The sequence below is a fragment of the Abramis brama genome, assembly GCF_963993115.1.
Source record: "Abramis brama genome assembly, chromosome: 20".
In the NCBI taxonomy this organism is placed as follows: domain Eukaryota; kingdom Metazoa; phylum Chordata; class Actinopteri; order Cypriniformes; family Leuciscidae; genus Abramis; species Abramis brama.
The window spans coordinates 28,140,207-28,159,139 of record NC_139982.1 but is presented as its reverse complement, the minus strand read 5'-3'; the positions used below and the strand labels follow the sequence as shown (position 1 = coordinate 28,159,139).

Sequence of the window (18,933 nt, the reverse complement as noted above, 5' to 3'; positions counted from 1 at the left end):
TTTTAACTATTTATTTGTATGATACAGCTGCAAATAAGTATTTGAACACCTGTCTATCAGCTAGAATTCTGACCCTCAAAGACCTGTTAGTCTGCCTTTAAAATGTCCACCTCCACTCCATTTATTATCCTAAATTAGATGCACCTGTTTGAGGTCGTTAGCTGCATAAAGACACCTGTCCACCCCATACAATCAGTAAGAATCCAACTACTAACATGGCCAAGACCAAAGAGCTGTCCAAAGACACTAGAGACAAAATTGTACACCTCCACAAGGCTGGAAAGGGCTACGGGGAAATTGCCAAGCAGCTTGGTGAAAAAAGGTCCACTGTTGGAGCAATCATTAGAAAATGGAAGAAGCTAAACATGACTGTCAATCTCCCTCGGACTGGGGCTCCATGCAAGATCTCACTTCGTGGGGTCTCAATGATCCTAAGAAAGGTGAGAAATCAGCCCAGAACTACACGGGAGGAGCTGGTCAATGACCCCTTAAAAGAGCTGGGGCCACCGTTTCCAAGGTTACTGTTGGTAATACACTACGACATCATGGTTTGAAATCATGCATGGCACGGAAGGTTCCCCTGCTTAAACCAGCACATGTCAAGGCCCGTCTTAAGTTTGCCAATGACCATTTTGATGATCCAGAGGAGTCATGGGAGAAAGTCGTGTGGTCAGATGAGACCAAAATAGAACTTTTTGGTCATAATTCCACTAAACGTGTTTGGAGGAAGAAGAATGATGAGTACCATCCCAAGAACACCATCCCTACTGTGAAGCATGGGGGTGGTAGCATCATGCTTTGGGGGTGTTTTTCTGCACATGGGACAGGGCGACTGCACTGTATTAAGGAGAGGATGACCGGGGCCATGTATTGCGAGATTTTGGGGAACAACCTCCTTCCCTCAGTTAGAGCATTGAAGATGGGTCGAGGCTGGGTCTTCCAACATGACAATGACCCGAAGCACACAGCCAGGATAACCAAGGAGTGGCTCTGTAAGAAGCATATCAAGGTTCTGGCGTGGCCTAGCCAGTCTCCAGACCTAAACCCAATAGAGAATCTTTGGAGGGAGCTCAAACTCCGTGTTTCTCAGCGACAGCCCAGAAACCTGACTGATCTAGAGAAGATCTGTGTGGAGGAGTGGGCCAAAATCCCTCCTGCAGTGTGTGCAAACCTGGTGAAAAACTACAGGAAACGTTTGACCTCTGTAATTGCAAACAAAGGCGACTGTACCAAATATTAACATTGATTTGCTCAGGTGTTCAAATACTTATTTGCAGCTGTATCATACAAATAAATAGTTAAAAAATCATACATTGTGATTTCTGGATTTTTTTTTTTAGATTATGTCTCTCACAGTGGACATGCACCTATGATGACAATTTCAGCCCCCTCCATGATTTCTAAGTGGGAGAACTTGCAAAATAGCCGGGTGTTCAAATACTTATTTTCCTCACAGTGTATATATATATATATACATATATATATATATATATTAATATAAATATATATTTTTCAAGTATGTATTTTATATTTATTTATATGTTTATACACACACATATATTGTGTGTGTTTGTGTGTGTGTGTGTGTATAGGCCTATATATATATAGGCATCGGATCAGATGACATCATCAGTGACATCACAGGTTGATTGATTAACTGATCAGCAGTGTTGCCAATTTAGAGTTTTACACCAATTTAGAGATTTTTTTCTCAAAAAAGAGACTACCGACAAATCTAGCAGCTTTTTGGACTGCTGGTTAACATTCAGTCACTATATCATACTTGTTCCGTTGCCTAACAGCAAATATGTAAATGAGAACAGCTTTATTTGTCATTCAGCTATAGCTGGTGCTTTACGTCATCCACATTCAGCGACATTCAACGACATTTTTCAGCAGGTTTGAGCTACTTTCCATTGAAAATATTTGGCAACACTGCTGATCAGGTTATCCCGCTGATGACACAGAAGCTACTGACAGATAAAATGTCCCATTTTCCACAAAATTATGGCGTTTTACAGTAAAATGTTCATTTAAACCTGCCCACCAAAAACGTTGTTTCTGTCAGCAGTCGCTAGGCAACGCTGGTCACCTGCATTAGCCTGCACAAACCCGCAACGACCTCATTATTGAACTTATTTAAAGCGCTAAATTTCAGTAAGTGTTTCATTAATGCCCTCATTAATGTCATGTCGCAACGAAAAACAGAGATTTACTGATATTTTCTCTGCTAATTTATCTTTCTGCAGAAAAATAGGAATTGGACTGAGCGCATCAAAACTTTCCCACCAAAACGTTCTCATTATTCTCTAATAACTGCCGGTTTTTTTGTTCTCATCTCATCTGTGTCGTCTTGGGTCTGTTTGGTCTTAGCAGCACATCACTGTTTATGATACTCAAGCAAAATATAGACTGAGATAATTGATGTTTGTGATCGCTGCATGATTTTTATTTCGCTCAGTCTGTTCAGAGCTCATTAGAGGAAAATCATATTGCAGCCTTTCAGGAAAAAAAAACAGTATCGGTGAAGTGAAATCTGTTCTCCATCACTGAACATCACATCTAAACTGGGAGGGAGAAAACCCTGATTTAAGCATGACAACTTTAAGTTGGGAATTCTCATGAACAGGAAATAGATGAGGAAGGGAACAGGAAATGGACTTGGTTAGAAATTGATTGTGATGTTCTAGCAGAACCATTTAGGAAATATTTTGGGTTCATTTCAAGTTCAGCTTCATTAACAGCATTTCAGCCAAAATGTCGATTTCAGCAGAAAATAATTTGGACTCGTCCCTCAGTTTTTTGAGGCACAAGCTAAAAATATGGATACAGTAAGGCATTTATAAAGGGTTGGTAAACAATAATAATAATTTTTTAGTGCTATCAAATTGATTAATTGTTGTTAATCACATCTAACATAAAAATGTGTACATATATACATTATATATTTACAATATTTTATGTTAGTTGCGATTAATCGTGACTAATTGATTTGACAGCACTATAAATTTTTATTTTTTAATGCGCCTTTCTCATACTCAAAGCGTTGAAATATATTCTGTATATTAATATATACTATATACCATTAAAATATATACTGTAATGTATCACATTATTATGATGAACTACTTCTAAATAATTTAAGTTTTAGTTGTCCTTTTTGTAGCAGTTGTAGTTACAAATAATTAATATTATAAATAGTACTGTGGTAACATGCATTTTATTATTTTATTTTATTTTTCGATCCATCATCCAAACCGCTTGTACTATATAGTGCCGTTACTTTTTAATTTAAATAAAAAATTATTTTACTTTTTATTATTATTATTATTTGATTCGGTAATTGTATTATTAAATATAATTATTAACTAAATTAGTTTTATGTTTTAATTAATTAATTATTTTTTAATTTATGTGATAATTCACATTGTGCCACAAATGCCGTCAACGAAATATTCCTTAGTTATTATTTGATCCTTATGTTTGCTTGAAACAGATTTATTCTTCCACCTTTGACAGCATTCCCAGAGCTCTTGGAAAAGCAGTTCAGCAGTTTTAGCTGGAATGTGGTGATCTCCTCTTTGAAGAAGTGCCAGGTAGGAACGGGGGCAAATCTCCATTGCAAATGTGAACTCTACATCTTGCTGATGCCAACATCTTTTCTCCTGTAAAGGTATTTATATAAGTACAGTAAGGACCCTGCTAATGAAGTCTGTAGATGTCAGATTTATATGGGTAATGAGGGAATTTCATAAGGAATCAGATTAGCATCAGGTCTGATTTTTCATACACTGACTGACATTAAACTCTATAAAAATAAAGATTATATTTACAAAACTGCTGTTAAACTAGTTGCAGTTCTGATTGCGTAGTATAAAAATGATGTTCTTTTATAATATAATAATGTTCTTTTATATATAATGCTGGTCTGAATGTTTGTTTCTGGTAAGTGCAAGCATCATTTCTGGCCTTGTGATTTTTATCTGCTAATGAGCAGATGTAAGAAGGCAGGATTGATTCATTACTCACATTAAGTCCCACTGCGATCTTTAATTTGAGCTTGTCAATGTCAGCTTGAAATTTGATTGTGCATCAGAAACTGACAGATTTCTGTAATGATCACAAGCAAAGCACTTCAAAGAGAACATCAGAGATAGGTGTTCCCAGGTCGACATGGAGCAGTATATCAGATGCATCTAACGTCTATGATGTGACACATTTCAGGATGAAAAAATGTAGAACGGGACTTAATATTCAAATCCATTGGTATTTAAATGAATGGTGAAATTTACTGATAAAACACTGCTTTCCCCATCCATGTGACCTGGGTTATTTCCTAGACCAGAGACATTTCTGGGTCCATTTTGATTTGACATTGTCTTTAAAACCCAAGACTGTGCATTTTTAACTGGAAAGCCCTCTCAAGTGGGAGTTGTGAACTGGAAACTTGGAGGAACAGCTACAACCCAGACATCAGAATCCAATATGGCTGCTCAGCACATCAGCACAATATATTGTTTTTTTAGCACTTCTATTCGTCTGCTTCTCTATAAACACAGTCGTCCACACAGTACTACTGTATACAACCTCTATTTGTGGAATAATACTATTATACGTAATACTTCGGCATTATCTGTGCAAAATACCATGTTTTTATGTGTTTGTATTCCAAAACAAAAAGTTTTGTCTGTGACATCGCTCCGAGCGGGATTCGAACTAACGTCACTGACATGAGAGGCGCGTTAACAAGGACGCTAAAGTCCGCAGTCTCTGGTGTCAGTCGCTAGTGTGCCTCTTGAGATTTTTACCTGCCCAGCTGTTTACTAGCTGGCCTCTGTTACACTCACCCCCATTAGGGTCACGGCACCAATGTGACTGGTTTTACTTGCTCCATTCCGAGTGGGATTCCAACCAGCGTCACCGGCATGGGAGGTGGACGAGCAAACAAGGACGTTAGAGACCGCAGCCTCTAGTGTCAGTCACTAGTGCACCTCTTGAGGCCAGGGGAGCAAGGAGCAAGTTTTAGTAGATGGCCTCCCTTACACTCATTCCCATCTGGGTCACGGCACCAATGTGACTGAACCCATAGCAAACCACAACCATCCACAAACCACAACCATCTACAATGATTTCTTGTTCAAGAAGCTGTTAATATATCACTATAGGGATGAAAAGACTATCACAACTTCCGTTTCATGCCGACTTAACTCAAACATGAATTTGCAATAAAAAAACATTGATGACTTTGCCTCTTAATTTCAGAACACCACTGCACGACACTGCTCTGTAGAGCACACACTCACACACTCACACATCTGCATCACTTTCAGCCGTGGCCCCAGCTGGGGGTCGCGGGGTCACTGTGTTGTGGGTTCAGTGGCAGAGCAGTGATTGTTAAACCTGCTCTCCATCTCTGCAGGCTACAGCCGCACATGTTTCCTTCCATCAGCAGAGGAGAGAGAGTGAGGCCGAGCGAGCAGATGGAAGGAAGGTAAACTCTCTGTAGGGAGGAGTTTTTGAACTGCTGTAAGAAAACCTGCAATTTAATGCCTGTTACTGGACTGCATCGCAATGCAGAGGCTGATGCGATTGTTTAAACTACATCCCTGTGCTTGTTTTTCAGCTGATATAGGGCTAGTTGGCGCAACACCACAAAACTATAAGGTTCTTTGTCCATTTACACAAATTCTTGTTTGTCTGTTCAGTCTTTTACATGTCTGACTCAATGTTGAGAAATGTATTTGAATTATCTTCATTTTATTTTGAGGGCAATTTTGAGCTAATATTGAAATGCGTTTTGATTAATCATCACATCAATAAGGATGAGAGAGTTTTGGGCCAGCTGACAAAACTTTCACACATAAACATTCCCTGTATAATTTATAATAACTGTAACATTTTCAGCTATGATTGCAAATTTCAATTAAAAAAAAAAAAAAAAAAAAAAAACTTTTTCAACAAGAAAAGTTTTTTTTATCAAATATTTTTAAAGTAAAAATGTACACTTTTTTACTCTTTAAAATAAATATTACATTATGTTAAAATATTACATTTAAATGTAAATATAAAAAATGTAACTGTTCTTAAATACATTCAACAAGATTTTTTATATATAAAAAAATACATTTAGTAGATGAAAATGTATAATAGATTCAATATTATATAATATTAAATTAAACATTTTATATTAAAAAAATTAATATAATAGTATACATTTAAAAAACGATTAAAAATACATTTGGTGTGAAAAATTTACAATAGATTAATATTTTAAACTATTTAAAATTACATAATGTAAAAATTATACATTTTAAAAAAATGTTAATTATACCTTAAATGTAAATCTAAAAAATCTAAAAACAATCTACAAATTCATTAAATGATATTTTGTGTGTGTGTGCGTGTGCGCCTGTGTGTCTTGAAAACAGTGAATAATTTGGCAAATCAAGCCAAAATCTGATCTACTATCCTGACAGAACAAGTATAAATATTATTTACTGCTGAACCCTTCATGTAGTGAATTTGATGAAAATTTTTAATCGTTAAGCAACTCAATGTATTAGATTTATGAAATGCCCCTAATTCTTTTTTTTTCTTTCTTTTTTTTCTCAGTTTCAGCAAACTTCTGGGGACAATTTTGTCCCCAAAGTATATCTAAATAAAGCCGCGCTTCCTCACATACACACTTGTCTACACAGTGGGAGCTTTCCATATCTATAGCGGGGCCATTTTGCCTCATAAACAGCAGCGGCGTCAGAGTATTCCTGGCAGGGGTTATTTCTCATCCGCTCTGCTGGAAGAGCTGTATGATATTAAATAAACCTCATATAGATGAATTTCAGCGGTGTGATATTCCTCTGGATAATTTATTCTTTTGTTTGTGTCTTTGACTGTGGATTTGCATATTTTGATTGTTTTTGCTTCTGTGGGTGAGTGAACGACAGCTCCAGAGATTTTCACCTCACAGCTGCCACGGTTATCTCGCTTTCCACTCCAAATGTGTGTGGTTTTTAAAAGCTCATAAATTATATATATTTACTTAGCGAAGGTGAAGAGTGTCATTTTTTTCCGATGATAAAACACTTTCATGTCCCTGCTTAATTTGCAGGGACAACTAGTAGCCATTCGGTGGTTGATTGCCTTAAAGCCCTATTGGGACGGGAGTTTAACATGGAGAGGTGGGGTAAAGTAATAATTACCAGAGCTTCTCTGTGATTTTAGTCCCGTCCAAATGTGCCATCTCAGTAATCATTACGGACAATGTCAGTAAAGATTACAGCGACTTTTACCTTCAGTAAAAAGGTCCGGAAAAATGACCTCAGGTAATACTAATATTAATTAAGGTAATACAATATTTCATCATTTCCTGTTTAAAAGTAGTTTTCCGCGGTTTTTCAAGTACCCAGCTGGCATTTTAACGTAGAGTCAGCGTTGAATCAACGTCAGGTGTCAGTGTTGGATAACCGTTGGATTTTGTTTAGATTTTGCAAATCTAATCAACGTTGAAATAGCAACGTCATTCCAACGTCAATATAATCAACGTTGAAATAGAAACATCATTCCAACGTCAATATAATCAACGTTGAAATAGAAACGTCATTCCAACGTCAATCTAATCAACGTTGAAATAGCAATGTCATTCCAACGTCACGTTTCTCAACATAGGTGAATTCGCCAACGTTGAATCAATATTGATTTTAGTTTAGATTTTGCAAATCTAATCAACGTTGAAATAGCAATGTCATTCCAATGTCACGTTTCTCAACATAGGTGAATTCGCCAACGTTGAATCAATATTGATTTTAGTTTAGATTTTGCAAATCTAATCAACGTTGAAATAGCAATGTCATTACAACGTCAATCTAATCAACGTTGAACAGTCAGCTAGGAAGAAGCCAATTGGTCAAAGCAAGACCAGGAAGAAGATTAATAAAGACATTTCACTGACGTAAGAAACATGCTTTATTGCATGGCTGCAAGTGTGCCAACATTTCACACAACATCATTTTACACGTGTCGAACTTTAACCTTTAGAAAAACGGCCCAAACATTGGGCAACATTGAACACGGCTGGTTAAATCTTCCCTTCTTGTTACTTCTTTCTGCCACCGCCACCTATCCTCTCTGGTGCATATTTCAAGTATTTGGCCATGTATTCGTCTGCTTTTGTTGTAGTTGTATCAAATGAGCTCAAGACAGCGTCTGATGAGGGGGGGGGGAAACAGATCAGTATTAGCAAACGTTAACCTCTCAAATTAAAATATTTTGCAAATATCAACTTTTGTGGAATTGCCAATGTTTCAAGTATATAAATTAGTATTGATCAATGTGCAAGGTCATTGATAATCATGTGCTTGGGCAAGCAACAAAAGGCAGTTGGTAGTAACCAGTGCTGCCGGTAGAGAAGTTAGTCTAGAGCCCAGAATGGAGTACTGTATATAATATTAGACCATGCTCTGTAGAGTTCTCCAACTAAAATGATTTCTTCATTTCTTATGAATTATTATTCTGCTTACTATATTCAATTATTTAAAACACTGTTACAAAACTACTATGTTAAAGCAAACTCACCACAGATTATCTTGTAGAGACGGGTCTTCATGAAGGCAACCTTCCCACTTCTTCCTCTGAGGCTCATTATGGCCATCATTTTATTTGTCATAGTTCTGCCATGGTTAAACAGATTTATATTAGAATATTATATTGCAATCAAGTTCATTATGAAAATGTAGCAGAGAGTGAGTAAGTGGGTGTGTGGGGGGAGTGCATGACAGTATATGACAGGGAACATCACTGTAAACTAATGCAAAAAAGGAACATAAAGTTACTTACGCAGCCATTGACTTCTTCACATGGTCTGCAGCATCAACGCCTCCCAACATCTTCAGTTGTTTACTCGGAAAAGAACAAGAAACAAGAAATTAAAATTATAACCAGAAAATGTGGTCAGAGTCAGACCTCCACAAAGCAGGCACATGATGAGGACGAGGAGTTTGTAGTGGTCACCAAAGTGAACAAGCCAATTGTCATAATGAAACTTTGCCAGCACTTTACAAGATTAATTATTTAAAACTTACCAGTTCTACTCCCTCATTCTTGTCCTCCAAGTGATTCTCTAAAGCTTCAAGCTCTTCTTTAGTGTTTGCCGGCTTCACTTCATAACTTGTTCCAGCAGAGCTCTTTTCCCGCTGTCTTCCCGTATAGTATTTTCCTATAAAATATCCCGAAAAATGAAAATTTCAACATTCATCTTTCTGTTGCTATCCCTCTGCTGACAGCAAAAATTCGTACTACAAAACTGCAGCATTAACTATGCGAGTTGTGAAGCTAGGTCTAACGTGACTTTGCTTACAGATTGGCATGAAATCGTGCTCTCACAACAACCACGCTGTTATCTTAAAAAGGCCAATATCACGCTAAGGTTGACTTCAAGTAAGCAAAACGATGCTTTGAAAACATCTGTTTCGCTGAAAGGGCAAGGGGGTAGAAACAGGACAACAGTGCAGAGACTGACAGGTCCGATGGAAGGGCTAACATTAATGTTATGAGAGTAAGGTATTAAAATACGGGATATTTTACAGGAAAATTTGTCCACATACTGGTCCCTGGTTTCCCCATTTAACGTATCCCGGTAAATTCCACATCCTTTTCGGGATTCTAGCATCTTTTTTCTTTCTTTTCTTCTCCCTACTCTGTTTCTCCTCGTTCGACTTGCTGTATGTTTACATTCGCGAGGCCATCAACATGGCCGCCACGCCAAGTATGACGTCACGACGCCCATATGTGACAGAGTCAGGCACACACAACATTTATTTAGGAATTTTCTAGTTATAAAATGTGACTTCAAAAACTTTGCTTACCGTTTGAGATGTTACCACCAAATTCATTCCGAACCCGTCCAGGTCAGAATCTGCCTGACGATGACAACACAGACCCACTTCGCGCATGAGCAATCGGGTGTTGTCTGGAACCGTCAGAGCCAATAGAATCACAGTTGTGTGATGGACAACCGCCGTCCTCCAATCAAGCTCTTGTGTTGAACGATATTCCAAAATGATCAATCAGACTGGAGTTGCTCTCAAAGTACGCCAGGAGATGTAGAAAGCGTCTCAATTCTCTTTTGGCTGATGTGTATTTATTTTTATTTTTTATTCCTTATGAAAACATGAATTGTATCTAAATGATGTATTACAAGATCAATTTCTTTTTTCGGCAAATTGTAACAAATGTGTTATGCAATAAAAAAAAAGAAAAATAAAAGATGTAACGTTAGAAAGCGCTTTTATCACGACTCAACAAACGTTTAATTCAGAGTTGATCTTTCAACGTTGTATCATTATTCATGTATCAACACTTTTTCAACAGTTAATTGATCAGCATTGTTTGGATGTTGGAACAACGTTATTTTTCTATTGATATATTTCAACAAAATGTTTAAAAGTCATGGTTGTAAAAAAAATAATGTTGATTTGAAGTACAACTAAAAAAAAAATTTTTATTTCTATGTTGAATCCGTAGTGAGTTAACAACACCACTTCAACCATTTAGTGTTCAACGTTGTTTTGACGTTGAATTAATGTTACTTAACAAACGTTTAATTCAGAGTTGATCTTTCAACGTTGTATCATTATTCATGTATCAACACTTTTTCAACAGTTTATTGATCAGCATTGTTTGGATGTTGGAACAACGTTATTTTTCTATTGATATATTTCAACAAAATGTTTAAAAGTCATGGTTGTAAAAAAACAATGTTGATTTGACGTACAACTAAAACAAATATTTTTATTTCTATGTTGAATCCGTGAGTTAACAACACCACTACAACCATTTAGTGTTCAACGTTGTTTTGACGTTGAATTAATGTTACTTAACAAACGTTTAATTCAGAGTTGATCTTTCAACGTTGTATCATTATTCATGTATCAACACTTTTTCAACAGTTAATTGATCAGCATTGTTTGGATGTTGGAACGTTATTTTTCTACTGATAGCCTATATTTCAACAAAATGTTTAAAAGTCATGGTTGTAAAAAAATAATGTTGATTTGACGTACAACTAAAAAATTTATTTTTATTTCTATGTTGAATCCGTAGTGAGTTAACAACACCACTTCAACCATTTAGTGTTCAACGTTGTTTTGACGTTGAATTAATGTTACTTAACAAACGTTTAATTCAGAGTTGATCTTTCAACGTTGTATCATTATTCATGCATCAACACTTTTTCAACAGTTAATTGATCAGCATTGTTTGGATGTTGGAACAACGTTATTTTTCTACTGATATATTTCAACAAAATGTTTAAAAGTCATGGTTGTAAAAATAATGTTGATTTGACGTACAACTCAAATTTTATTTATATTTCTATGTTGAATCCACAGTGAGTTAACAACACCATTTCAACCATTTGGTGTTTAACATTGTTTTGACGTTGAATTAATGTTTTTCCATAAACTGACATTATTTCAACCACATTTAAACGTTTAAGGTCAGTCGAATGCCAGCTGGGTATGGAGACGCTTGGGAAAAGCATTCAGTTGCGTTCTAGACGCTGGGATGAGTCTGTGGCAAAACTCAAGTGTTTTCCACACACCATTTAGATCAGAAAGAATCGAAAGCACTTGTTAGAGGCACGAAACATCTTTTAGCGTTAGGTAATTAACACAATCCAAATCTGAAGTTAATTAATACATCGTTCGACCGGATGTAACTGTTTTATATATATATGTTATATGTGTTTGCGCACGTGATATCAGGAAGCAACGTAATACACACATGACGACAGCTTGACGGCTATGTGCAAATCGAGTTTCCCCTCCCACTTCTGCTAGTTTTACTGAGATATCTTATCCCGTGCGAATTGCCCATTAATATTACAGACGTCCTGTGGTAAAATTACATTACTCCATCTACCCTTGTAAAGTTAATCCCATCCGAATAGGGCTTTAGTAAACACCGTGACTGTGGATCTAGCGAGAAACATGACACCGCAATAGTGACTCTCACACTGGTGTGAATTAGGGGCAGGACTTCCTGTTTTGCTGACCAATGGCAGGTGGGGTCAATATTTTTGCAATTCAGTTTGGCGGTGCTATATATATATCGCCTATAGGGATCTCCCAGTCACGTGACCCCTAGCCGCGTGTCAGCCATTTTGACGGAATACTTCAGCGCACCTACATACATGAGAATGCGGATTATCACATGTTTTATGGCTGCGAATTGATTAAAATAATGAATAATGGTCACTGTATTAATTATCTTGAGCCTGCTGAAATGTTCCTATAAATATATTTTCTTTCCAACTGTGCAATCTGAATAAAAATAGGCTAAATATATTTATCCACTAAGCTGCAGCTCGTCTTCCCATTAACAGTTTTTTTTTTTCTCTTTCTGACATTTCATACCTGTTGGGTTTACATTTTTTAATTAAATTGTCTACAAAAAAAGATTGATTGTGTGTGCTGGTGTTTATTCCAGTCTTTTAAAATAGTTGAATGAATGAATGCTCGCGAGGTGCCTGTAACGATGTTAAATAAGCTAGGCTATTTAATCAATAATGTACACAGGGTAGAGGAGAATTACAGTCCACTACTTTGAATAGTATAGCATTTTGGGCATAAACATGTAAATAGTGAAAAGATTGACATTGAAAAATGACACAGAATGATTAAAATGTAATATTTAAATATTTAATCCAAATAAATAAATGTTCGTGGTTAGCACTGATGTTATTCATTTGTTCTCACACACTTCAGCGTCGCGGTCACTGGTTTAGACGAACACTGCCACTATCTATTATTAGCGCACCGTCAGCTAACTCTTCACGTCATGTCATCACAAAAAGAAATATACAAGAGGAAGATAAAGGAATTAGGAATCATAGATCCATATGAAGCACCACAAGTTCTTTTTACAGGCATTTAATGTGTAGAAAAACTTCCTGACATTGAGTTCGGTGACATTTACAGCTACCTTATTCACTTCTCATCACACCGGAGCTTCATTAAAAGCATAAAAAGCTTAGCAGGCTATCGGTATCACAGCATCGCTCGGGCATGATAGAGATGAATATTTCGCGACGAGCTGTATTATCACCAGCGGTTTAGCATTTTCTATTCCGTCAAGATGGCTGCTCCAAATGGCGTGACGTCACGCGGGACGTCCCTATATATACTTTTTAAAAAAATACATTAGGGAGGTGTCACAAATGTGCTATCTATATATAGGCAGCTTAAACTGTGTTGTTTGAGTGTGTGTCTGTTATACTGGCGATGTCTTCCCGTCATCAGGGAAAGATTTTGGCACTCGATCATCATAATTATGGTCTTTTTAAAGTCATCGCCGTGTGCCAGATTTACCCAATTCACTTGTTTCTTGGGATGATGAGATTCTGTTCCGGGGAGCGTTCCAGTCGGAAATGCCAAGACTGAAACCAGGAATAGTTTAGACGGGTTAGGTTGTTTTGTAGATTCACCTCTGAAATGTGACCTGAAACGACATTTAAGGGTATTGCCATTGTTTTATGTTAAAATACTTCCTCCTGTCACGTAGGCAAATATAGGACCATGCTTGATTGATTTCCCTTGAAATTGTAAACACCTTTTTTCTCCGTGGTGCAACCATAGTGGTGCAACTCACTCAACCAATGGCGAGAGTTGAAGAGGCGGAGCTATCTGTTTGTTTCGACCAATGACAGGCAAGAGGAGCGTTGCCTGACAGCACATGTACAAATGTAAGTTGAATGCTTTCCACTTTTGATTATATTTTAATGTTGACAATATTTTAGACAATATGTCAATGTTTGTAAATAATTTCTGATAATGTTTAAATTATTATGATGTAAAGGTAACAAGTTAGCTGCAACATACCGTATATTGTGTACAGAGTTAATCAGTAATCAATAGTATTTTAATATTTATATTGTATTATTTTCCAGCAAATGTGTTTATGAATTTTACATGTCTTGGGATTGCCTGTACAATTTCCTAATAACTGTACGATTTTCAGATATTATTACAAATTTAATTCTGTAGAAAAAAAAAATCTGTCAAAAACTATTTTCAACTGAAAAATTATTTTTTGATAAAATAATTTTTATATAGGTTTGAACTATTTATTAGATTAATATTTTAATTTTTTTAGCATTTAAAATAAATATTAAATAGTGTAAAAAAATTGCACATTTGAAAATTGTCATTGTAAATGCAAATATAAAATTACTTTATTGACATTAAATACATTATTTTTTTTAAATCTGTGGGGGAAATGCTAAGAAATGACATTTGTATGTGTAATAAAAGGATTATTGTATTTTTTTAGTATGTGTTTAAAAGACACAACGGAGGTGCGCCAGATTATTGTGATAGCTTTTGGCTAATAATTAGCATGTAAACTCAATAATGTTTTCTTTAGCCCTGAAGCTTAAGCTGCAAAACAGTTCTGTTGAGATTTAACTGGCTAACGTGATGAATCGATACTGTGAATTGACACTGACAGTCAATGTTTTTCTTATTACCTTTCAGAAAGGTGAGTGAGAGGACGGTAGAAAGGAACGAAATTGAATCGGGCCACAACACAGATCGGATGCAGACACATTAGTAGGTGCGCTAACCGTTCGGCCACAACACAGACATTTTGGATGGTAATTATTGACAGTGCCTTCATGTCTACTTTTGGGAATATCGTCCGTGCAGGCGTTTGCATATGATTGCACAAATTCATCACAAACAGCTTCACTCAGACGTCTCTTATATAATAAAACCAGTGTGTGTGTATGTGTGCGTAATGCGGGTAAACAGCAGTCAGTGAGCAGAATGCTGAATTTATGCATGCTTATGAAGCAAAACAACAATCCACCAACTCATAACAGTTGATTATTCAGTCTGACAGTGTACATAAACACAGTGGGTTGAACTCCACACCTGATTGGTCCGGAATCCAGGAAAACACAGATACTGTATGTGGGAATGACAAAATGTTCAATGTGCCTCTCAGTAAGCTTCCTGTAGTAAGATAGCAGAACATTATGGTCTCCAGCGAGGCTGTTCTGCATTTGCCTTACATCTGCTTGATTGAATTTATTTGCGAATGCCGAACCTCAAATGTCAGATTCTGCTGGCTCTCATTTTCTGTGAGCGGTGAAACATCCTCAGTAACATTAAGACATGTCTTGCCTAATTAAACTGTAATTCAATTTGTACTCAAGGGGTTCTATTTTAAACACAATACAATAACGCTCATCCTGCTCAATCAAAATGGGTTTAAAGCAAATGATTCAGTTGATTGAAAAAAAAAAAAAAAACTTATTTTAGTGTCCTTGTTACATATGTTACATGTATTTACTATTGTAATAACAGTAAATTATGCATAATTGCATGCAACTAACTCTCAACCAAACCCTAATCCTAACCCTTGTAGTTAATTAATATTACTCAGTACTTAAATATATAATTACACTGTAACAATGACACCTTAAAATAAAGTGTAACCTAGAATTTTACTGTAAGTTTCATAATTAACAAAATGGCTGCATCCCAGTTCGCACATTATCACTCTTTTATAGTATTTAGGATTAAATATTTAAAAAAATCATTTAAAAAAGGTATACTTAAAGATGCCCAGATGGCATAATAATGATTTTGAAGTATGGATCTGCACATGATTTTTGAGGTGTATTATCCACAATCCTTTATAAGAAGAAGGCTGTGTATGCATAAAGGCATGACATATGAAGATATTTCTTATGCAAAATTTCACACATGCTTGCAAGACATCATAATACCATGTCTAATGATCTAAAACAACTGCAAAGACAGCATTTTTTAGCCTTTAGACACAGCTGAGGAGTTTTATACATTTTTAAATAAGGTCACAGCGGACATATGGTTTAAAAATGCATGAACCCGTTCAATTAATAAATTAAATGAGGGACTGAATTAATTTAGCTGAATGCAAATAATAACAGTATGCAGTAAAGGGGGGTTTTATGTCCTAATATTGGCCTACCATCTTACTACGTAATCAATACACTATCATTCACAAGTATGGGGTATTTATTTTTATTTTTTTTTTTTTAATTAATACATTTATTCAGCAAGGATGCATTAAATTGATCAAAAGTGACAGTAAAGACATTTTAAATCAAAATTCTTTTGAACTATTCATCAAAAAAATTAAAATAAATAAATAAATCAGAAAAACAATGCATTACTGTTTCCACAAAAAAATCATGCAGCAAAACTGTCTTCAACATTAATAGCAGCAAATCAGCATATTCGATTTCTGAAGGATCATGTGACACTGAAGAGTCATGACTGGAAATTAAATTGGAATAAATTGCATTTTAAAATATTTCCAAATAGAAAATAGTTGTTTTGAATTGCAATAATACTTCACGTATATTACTATTGTTTTTTATCAAATAAATGCAGCCATGGTGACCAAAAGAGACTTCATTCAAAACCATTTAAACCGACCTTTTGAACAGTAGTTGTACATTACCTTCAAAGTATGTATTTTTAATGCATAGTAAAGTATGAGATGCAGCTTAGAAGAACCTCAGATGAACTGAACTGTATTTGTCGATCTCACAGTCTGTGACTTTGTATAATTAATTATTAGTTTGCATTAAAAAAATACAGAGTAAGATAATAAAATGACATGACATTTCACATCCTCATTGTCTTTGAAATGAGTTAATTGAATGCAGTGCTGTAAGAATAGCCCAGATCCAGAAGGTTCATGCAATGCAGTGATCAAGTCAGCGAAACAGTGCACTGTGTGTATAGGGGATGATCGTGCACGGGTAATGCGTTACTGTACAAGTCACGAGAGTTACTTAATCAGATTGCTTTTTCCTAGTACAATTAGTTACATTTTTAGGGAGTAACGCAATATTGTAACGCATTACTTAATAAGTGACTTTCCCCAACACTGCTGTCCCGTTTGTTAATTGATAGTTCTCTAATAGGATGTTCCTCAAAAGGGGGTGACGTAAATCGTGCATGTGGCATTTGAAGATTTTAGGGAAGGCACTGCGGGAGTGATCTCACATTTTGCTGAAAAATGTAATTGAATTCAGTTTTGCACAATACACATTGTCCCAAAGCAGCTTTACAGAGAATAGTGTCTCACAGCCTCTCTCTGAGCAAACCCAAAGCAACAATGTCCATGAAAACGCACTAAGATGGTAAGTCGGGATGAATGCCGTTCCATCCAATTTCAGATGTGGTATGTTCCTACCAGGAACGTGTTTAGGTGTAGGTTTAGAAAATGAATGTTCACTGGTTTATGCTAACCTCAGTGAAATCTTAACATTTGATTTGCTTAAAGGTGTCACCATGTTTCTGTGACGTTATGGACCCATGTTTTAACAAAATGAGAGTTCTAGATTTCCACAGATGCTCCCCAGTCGGAATTCCAAAATCTAATGGAGTTCCTTTGCACTTTCCCAAGTCTGAGGTCTGAACTTTTCCAAGTCTAACGTAACTGAGAAAAACTTCATAAGATCCAAAGCTCAGCGGGGAAATCATTCTCATCTAGCTGGTGTGTTTGCATGACATTAAAATTGAACTCTAGTACACACTTCTGGTATTTCTGTGAATTATGTTTGTCTTTGTAAACTTTAATTAAAATGTAGTAGCTTTTTTACCAGCTGATGTCACTTAGGCCTGTCCTGACTATTGGTTGATTTTAACCAGTAGCATTTAGCTTTGTCTCCATTCTTAGTATCCCGTTCACTCAGAAATGTCACATTATGTTGCAATTTGTAATCCACAAATTTCAGGCAAGTACTTGGCTTTTAACCGTTGAGGTGCATTTTAAACAGGCGATTCGCTACAAACCGACTGTCAGCTGGCGTATTATCTCGAAGTTTAGCATATAATCTCTCTGTTTAGCATTTTATCGTGCCGTTTAGCATTTTGTTGCCATTTTGTACATGTGTCACAAGTGTTGATATGTTTAGCATGCTGTGTTGATGTGATTCTTGTTTTGACGCTTTTATCAGATCAGCAGAGCAGCAAAACCATGTTCACCAGTAACAATACGGACATTTACAATGGAGTTTGTTTGTTGTGTGAAAATGTTGTTGCTATGAGACACTTTATTTCCTTGTCCCTTTTTGCAGAGGTGAAAGGTGCTAATGATCTCTCTGTAGTGATGTCATATTACCCAGAAATCCCTGGGCTCCCCCTGCGGTCTCCACAGCAATCCCACAACCCGCAGAGAAAGAGAGAGAGATTCATGTCCCACTTTCTTCGACGCTGATAAATAAGCATGTGATTCTGATATTAGTTTGTTTCCATGGCAACTCGCCCCAGTCTCAGGATTGAGCAGGTGAGATGTGGCAGGTAGACAAAAACCGAGCGAGTGCGCGTGTTTCTGATCCTCAAGCATTCATGTTATCAGTCTAGTTTAAGGTTGCGCACATATTGTCCAATATTTGTTTGTTCCGGCACAAAGCCTCTCACGTCAGCTGACGGTTTCCACAATCCATGCTAAACACACACACGCACATGATCGTGATGAATTAGCTCAATGCTTTAGGAATATTAATCACTTTGTCATCACAGCAGTGGAGGGAAGCAGTTTAGCACAGCTAGAGTCATAAAGACTCATTTATCATATCCTGAAGCACATACGCACACACATAAGAGCTGTTCTCCGCCCCCTCTTGCAAACTAGCGCCAGGACCAAAGAAAACGAAGGCATAAAAAAGCAGCTGAGACAAACTTGTTTACTGTTAATGAACCGTAACTACAGTCTTAAAGCTGACAGAGCAGTTTTAACAGCTCACAGTGGGAGGGGCTACGGCTGGAGGAAGAAAGATGATTGGTCCAGGTGTGTTTGGAGGAGGATGCTGATTCGATCGTGATTGATTCATTTATAATACATTTAAAATAATAGAGAATAAGCTGTTCTTAGATT

At 36.4% G+C, this 18,933-nt stretch overlaps 1 long non-coding RNA gene across 3 annotated transcripts; it reads right to left on the bottom strand.

Annotated features, from left to right (window-relative positions):
* Positions 1–7,944: 7,944 nt before the first annotated feature.
* On the bottom strand, positions 7,945–9,996 carry LOC311070369. 3 transcript variants are annotated; one of them, XR_014603664.1, is made up of 5 exons: positions 9,861–9,996; positions 9,078–9,211; positions 8,833–8,895; positions 8,572–8,666; positions 7,945–8,202 (listed from the first exon to the last, which is right to left on the bottom strand). It is a non-coding gene; the product is annotated as an uncharacterized lncRNA (long non-coding RNA). The 3 variants fall into 3 exon arrangements; XR_014603665.1 differs by lacking the exon at positions 9,861–9,996 and adding an exon at positions 9,580–9,746; XR_014603666.1 differs by lacking the exon at positions 9,861–9,996 and adding an exon at positions 9,600–9,741.
* Positions 9,997–18,933: the final 8,937 nt, after the last annotated feature.